This window comes from Pristiophorus japonicus, chromosome 4 (genome assembly GCF_044704955.1).
Source record: "Pristiophorus japonicus isolate sPriJap1 chromosome 4, sPriJap1.hap1, whole genome shotgun sequence".
Taxonomy (NCBI): domain Eukaryota; kingdom Metazoa; phylum Chordata; class Chondrichthyes; family Pristiophoridae; genus Pristiophorus; species Pristiophorus japonicus.
In genome coordinates, this window is record NC_091980.1 from 82,788,402 (window position 1) to 82,795,390 (window position 6,989).

The 6,989-nt window shown below is 47.1% G+C and overlaps 1 long non-coding RNA gene across 2 annotated transcripts in view; it reads left to right on the forward strand.

Annotated features, from left to right (window-relative positions):
* LOC139262099 (uncharacterized) overlaps window positions 1-6,007 on the forward strand; it is an 80,695-nt gene extending 74,688 nt beyond the window's left edge. For both annotated transcript variants that reach the window (XR_011592891.1, XR_011592892.1), the window contains 2 exons: window positions 4,853-5,008; window positions 5,323-6,007. This is a non-coding gene — a long non-coding RNA (uncharacterized lncRNA). The remainder of the gene's footprint in view (window positions 1-4,852; window positions 5,009-5,322) is intronic.
* Window positions 6,008-6,989: the final 982 nt, after the last annotated feature.

Below are 6,989 nucleotides of genomic sequence, written 5' to 3' on the forward strand. Positions count from 1 at the left end.
GGGATGCATTGTCTACTGTGATGGCGTAAATGTCCGTTCAACCTGCCATTGTCTCTGTTGAGGACCCGCTCTAGAGTCTGTTGCTGCCTGGGTGGTGTCGAATTGCCCTTGCCTGCCTGCGGGGTTCTGAGTCGCATTTACAATGTTAACTCCCTGATCTATCGCCACGTTGGAAACAGAGTTGCGCGCGTATATTAACTTGGTTTCCTCCTCCCCCGCCATGAAGGTCTGAGCCATCAACGCCGCCACTTCCAAGGTCAAGTCCTTGGTCTTAATTAGCTTTCTGAAAATTCCAGCATGACCAATGCCCTCAATAAAGAAATCTCTTAACATTCTAAAAAGGGAGGGAGATCAGCCAATTGTTGTGGTGCACATTGGTACCAACGACATAGGTTAAAAAAAAGGGATGAGGTCCTACGAAACGAATTTAAGGAGCTAGGAGCTAAATTAAAAAGTAGGACCTCAAAAGTAGTAATCTCGGGATCCACGTGCCAGTCAGAGTAGGAATCGCAGGATAGCGCAGATGAATACGTGGCTTGAGCAGTGGTGCAGCAGGGAGGGATTCAAATTCCTGGGGCATTGGAACTGGTTCTGGGGGAGGTGGGACCAGTACAAACCGGACAGTCTGCACCTGGGCATGACCGGAACCAATGTCCTAGGGGGAGTGTTTGCTGGTGCTGTTGGGGAAGAGTTAAACTAATATGGCAGGGGGATGGGAACCAATGCAGGGAGACAGAGGGAAACAAAAAGGCAGCAAAAGCAAAAGACAGAAAGGAGATGAGGAAAAGTGGAGGGCAGAGAAACCCAAGGCAAAGAACAAAAAGGGCCATTGTACAGCAAAATTCTAAAAGGACAAAGGGTGTTAAAAAAACAAGCCTGAAGACTTTGTGTCTTAATGCAAGGAGTATCCGCAATAAGGTGGATGAATTAACTGTGCAAATAGATGTTAACAAATATGATGTGATTGGGATTACGGAGACGTGGCTCCAGGATGATCAGGGCTGGGAACTCAATATCCAGGGGTATTCAACATTCAGGAAGGATAGAATAAAAGGAAAAGAGGTGGGGTAGCATTGCTGGTTAAGGAGGAGATTAAGGCAATAGTTAGGAAGGACATTAGCTTGGATGATGTGGAATCTATATGGGTAGAGCTGCAGAACACCAAAGGGCAAAAAACGTTAGTGGGAGTTGTGTACAGACCTCCAAACAGTAGTAGTGATGTTGGGGAGGGCATCAAACAGGAAATTAGGGGTGCATGCAATAAAGGTGCAGCAGTTATAATGGGTGACTTTAATATGCACATAGATTGGGCTAACCTAACTGGAAGCAATACGGTGGAGGATGATTTCCTGGAGTGCATAAGGGATGTTTTTTTAGACCAATATGTCGAGGAACCAACTAGGGGGGAGGCCATCTTAGACTGGGTGTTGTGTAATGAGAGAGGATTAATTAGCAATCTCGTTGTGCGAGGCCCCTTGGGGAAGAGTGACCATAATATGGTGGAATTCTGCATTAGGATGGAGAATTAAACAGTTAATTCAGAGACCATGGCCCAGAACTTAAAGAAGGCTAACTTTGAAGGTATGAGGCGAGAATTGGCTAGGATAGATTGGCGAATGATACTTAAGGGGTTGACTGTGGATGGGCAATGGCAGACATTTAGAGACCACATGGATGAACTACAACAATTGTACATTCCTGTCTGGCGTAAAAATAAAAAAGGGAAGGTGACTCAGCCGTGGCTATCAAGGGAAATCAGGGATAGTATTAAAGCCAAGGAAGTGGCATACAAATTGGCCAGAAATAGCAGTGAACCCGTGGACTGGGAGAAATTTAGAACTCAGCAGAGGAGGACAAAGGGTTTGATTAGGGCAGGGAAAATGGAGTACGAGAAGAAGCTTGCAGGGAACATTAAGACGGGTTGCAAAAGTTTCTATAGATATGTAAAGAGAAAAAGGTTAGTAAAGACAAACGTAGGTCCCCTGCAGTCAGAATCAGGGGAAGTCATAACGGGGAACAAAGAAATGGCGGACCAATTGAACAAGTACTTTGGTTCCATATTCACTAAGGAGGACACTAACAACCTTCCGGATATAAAAGGGGTCGGAGGGTCTAGTAAGGAGGAGGAACTGAAGGAAATCCTTATTGTTGGGAAATTGTGCTGGGGAAATTGATGAGATTGAAGGCCGATAAATCCCCAGGGCCTGATGGACTGCATCTCAGAGTACTTAAGGAGGTGGCCTTGGAAATAGTGGATGCATTGACAGTCATTTTCCAACATTCCATTGACTCTGGATCAGTTCCTATGGAGTGGAGGGTAGCCAATGTAACCCCACTTTTTAAAAAAGGAGGGAGAGAGATAACAGGGAATTATAGACCGGTCAGCCTGACCTCAGTAGTGAGTAAAATGATGGAATCAATTATTAAGGATGTCATAGCAGCGCATTTGGAAAGAGGTGACATGATAGGCCCAAGTCAGCATGGATTTGTGAAAGGAAAATCATGCTTGACAAATCTTCTGGGATTTTTTGATGATGTTTCCAGAAGAGTGGACAAGGGAGAACCAGTTGATGTGGTATATTTGGACTTTCAGAAGGCGTTCGACAAGAGATTAATGTGCAAAGTTAAAGCACATGGGATTGGGGGTAGTGTGCTGACATGGATTGGGAACTGGTTGTCAGACAGGAAGCAAAGAGTAGGAGTAAATGGGGACTTTTCAGAATGGCAGGCAGTGACTAGTGGGGTACCGCAAGGTTCTGTGCTGGGGCCCCAGCTGTTTACACTGTACATTAATGATTTAGATGAGGGGATTAAATGTAGTATCTCCAAATTTGCAGATGACACTAAGTTGGGTGGCAGTGCGAGGAGGATGCTATGAGGCTGCAGAGTGACTTGGATAGGTTAGGTGAGTGGGCAAATGCATGGCAGATGAAGTATAATGTGGATAAATGTGAGGTTATCCACTTCGGTGGTAAAAACAGAGAGACAGACTATTATCTGAATGGCGACAGATTAGGAAAAGGGGAGGTGCAAAGAGACCTGGGTGTCATGGTACATCAGTCATTGAAGGTTGGCATGCAGGTGCAGCAGGCGGTTAAGAAAGCAAATGGCATGTTGGCCTTCATAGCGAGGGGATTTGAGTACAGGGGCAGGGAGGTGTTGCTACAGTTGTACAGGGCATTGGTGAGGCCACACCTGGAGTATTGTGTACAGTTTTGGTCTCCTAACCTGAGGAAGGACATTCTTGCTATTGAGGGAGTGCAGCGAAGGTTCATCAGACTGATTCTTGGGATGGTGGGACTGACCTATCAAGAAAGACTGGATCAACTGGGCTTGTGTTCACTGGAGTTCAGAAGAATTAGAGGGGATCTCATAGAAACGTTTAACATTCTGATGGGTTTAGACAGGTTAGATGCAGGAAGAATGTTCCCAATGTGGGGAAGTCCAGAACCAGGGGACACAGTCTAAGGATAAGGGGTAAGCCATTTAGGACCGAGATGAGGAGGAACTTCTTCACCCAGAGAGTGGTGAACCTGTGGAATTCTCTACCACAGAAAGTTATTGAGGCCAATTCACTAAATATATTCAAAAAGGAGTTAGATGAAGTCCTTACTACTCGGGGGATCAAGGGGTATGGCGTGAAAGCAGGAATGGGGTACTGAAATTGCATGTTCAGCCATGAACTCATTGAATGGCGGTGCAGGCTAGAAGGGCTGAATGGCCTACTCCTGCACCTATTTTCTATGTTTCTATGTTTCTATCTCCCCCTTGCAGGCGTCTGTGAACTTACAGAGGCTGGCCAAGCGCCGAAGGTCCGCAATGAAGTCCGGTATGCTTTGTCCTTCCCGACGTCGGTGTGTATAGAATCGGTGTCGGGCCATGTGTATACTGCTCACCGGTTTGAGGTGCTCAACGATCTCAATTTGCTGAGCTCTTCAAAGGTTTTGTCCGCTGGCTTCTCGGGTGTGAGCAGGTCTTTCATCAGAACGTATGTCTTAGGTCCACAGCTGGTCAGTAAATGCGCCCTTCGCTTGTCAGCTGCTGCATCTCCCAGCCAGTCCTTCGTGACAAAGCTCTGCTGGAGCCTCTCAATGAAATCGTCCCAGTCCTCACCAACACAGTACCGTTCCTCTGTGCTACCGGCGGCCATTCTCGTGAGTCGTTGATTCCTGTTTCTCGTCGTCAAATGTAATGTCCTTACACACTACTACAAATTCACACGAGGCACATTCTGCAGACAAGCTCACTCTGTGACCTGAACCTTTATTCACAGGACCCAGAAGTGATGACCCTGCGTGGGACCTCCATTTATATACCTGGATGACCAGGTGAGGAGTGTCTCCCACAATTTCACCTCCTGTGGTCAAGGTGTGCATTTCTTAGGTATATACAGTATGCAGTGTTGTTATGAAGGTTACAGTTACATGAAGGTTACACACGACAAGGTACTCTGAGCTAACGAAGGGTGGTCGTGAAAACCCTTCCCCCCCAAAGGAGTACAATAGGATATGTGACAAGATAGGGGAGGCTGTGTCTTCCACAAGTACCATGGTGCACACCGTGGAAAGGTGCCATAAGAGGTGGAACGACCTGGTGAGGGTAGCAAGAGTAAGTAATGATTTTATTTATGCACCCCCCATGTGCCATGTACCATGTAAATGTAGGTTCCATGTCACACGGATGATGTTATTTATCTTAAGGTTACGGCGATGTATTCATGACAAGAGGATCAACGCAGTGTTTTAATGTGTGTGTGTGTGTGTGTGTGTGTGTGTGTGTGTGTGTGACCTTGTGTGTCTGTGATGTTAAATCGATTGAAGAATTTTACTTTCATTTACTTTACTTTCTGCAGAAGAAGGCATCTGCACTAGTAGCCGATCAGCAGCGTACGGGGGAAGGACCCACAACCGAAGAGCCATTGACAAAAATCGAGATCCGAGCCCTGTCCCTGGTCGGGAATAGCAACTGTGCCACCACCGGCATTGGAGTGACCCACTCACACAGGATGGTAAGTTGAATACAATCCAGTTTGTGTTGCGGTCCTCTCATGTCATGTAACTGTAACTGTAACTGTAATGTTGGCCTGATGTAATGTAATGTAAGTTTCTTGCACTGTAATGTTGGCCTCATGTGATATACTACAATGTTGGGGGCATGTAACGCAATGCATATATGTATTGTCTGTCTGCAATATGTCACGCAGTAATGCAGCAGTGGTGGACATTTAAGTAAGATTGCGCTAAATCACTGTACTTTGTACTCATGTAACCCTGAGCCCTCTCCTGGTGCTAAGCATTTTTAAATATTGTTTTGTACTTCCAGACTCAGATGATTCAGATCACATCTCCACAGAGAGACCAGATGAGAGACACACTGCCTCCACCTCTGGCATCACCCAGCCCCCTCCTGACTTCACCAGTGGTAGAGATGAGGAAGATGAAGAGGAAGAGCCGCTGATCCTGGAGCCAGTGGAGGTGGAGGTGGGGGTGAAGACGGAGGAGGATACAGCAGTTCCATGTGGGCCAGCTGGAACATCCTCCACCACCGAGTCGATATTCAGGGGATTCCCCTATGGCTCGTCTGATTCTGTGGGATCAAGCGGTGCGCATCAAGGCTCCCCCAGTGTTGCAGCTCCTTTGCCGCAGCGACGGAGGTTGGTGCATTGATGCCATGCAGCAATTGATGGGATCGGGACATGGCACGGAATTCCCCGGTGCCATAGTAGTCGGGTCGACAGCACCTGAGGGTGAGGAGCTGCCAGCAGATTCCTGCCCTGAAGCCGTGCCTTCTGGATCATGAGATTCTCCTGAAGCCCCATTTATTGCACCTGCAATGTCTCACTCCCAGTGACAGCAACAGCACTCAGGGTGCGGTGCTGCACGCCGGCTTGATACCACCAAAGGGAGGTCCGGGCTCAGGGGCAGTGGGAAAAGGAAGGGCGGAAGTAAGAAGGGGGGAATAGTCCCAAGGGTGGTGTAGCACGTGGTCGAGGTTGTGGTTGAGGAGAATAAAGGGTCTTTTGTTGTACATCCATTTAATAATTGAAGTTTGATTTTTAGAAGTTTATTCAAGTTGATAAAGTTTTGTCAAAGTTGTTATTAAAGTTGTTTTATAGTTATAACTTTTGCAAAGATTCAAAATTGTATGTTTTTTACATTTTTACATAAACGTTTGAATTGAATTTAAGCACTCTTGAACAGTGTCAAACTTTTGGAGTAACAGTCATCAGGGTCCCAAAATGCAGCTCTCCACATTCAAGCAGAGCGTTCATTTATGAGCTGCTGATGTGGTGTTGGGGGGGGGTGGTGCCATGAGTTCATCTGGAAGCTCCTCCTCATCCCCCTCCCCCTCATTTTCCTCTTCTTCCTCCTCCGTCTCCTGCCCTCTCTCCTCAGGTGGTCCCACAGTCCTCTGTGGCAATTCCTGTCCCCGCATGATTGCTAAATTTTGCAACATGCAGCACACCACTGTGACCTGAGCAACCTGCTCAGGGTGTTATTGCAGCCTGCCTCCCGAGTGGTCCAAGCATCGAAAGCGCTGCTTCAGCACTCCAATTGTCTTTTTGATAATATTACATGTGGTTATATGGCTCTTATTATAAAGTTGCTCGGCTTCTGTCTGAAGGTTCCACAGGGGGTCAAGAGCCAGGTGGCGAGGCCGTACCCTTTGTCCCCAACATCCAGCATTTACCTTGTGGCTCAGACTTCAACAGGTTTGACACCGTGCTCTCTCAAGATGTGCACATCATGGATACTCCCTGTAAAGTAGGCATTCATTGCCATTATGTGCTGTGTATGGTCGCAGACAAGCTGCAAGTTGAGGGAGTGGAATTCCTTACGGTTTCGGTACACCTCTGCCTCCTGTAAAGGTGCTCGCAGGGCAATATGGGTACAGTCAGCAGCACCTTGCACCTTGGGGAAGCCGGCAATGCATGAAAATCCCAAAGCCCTGTCACTCTGTGCCTCCCTGGTCATTGGGAAATTCATAAA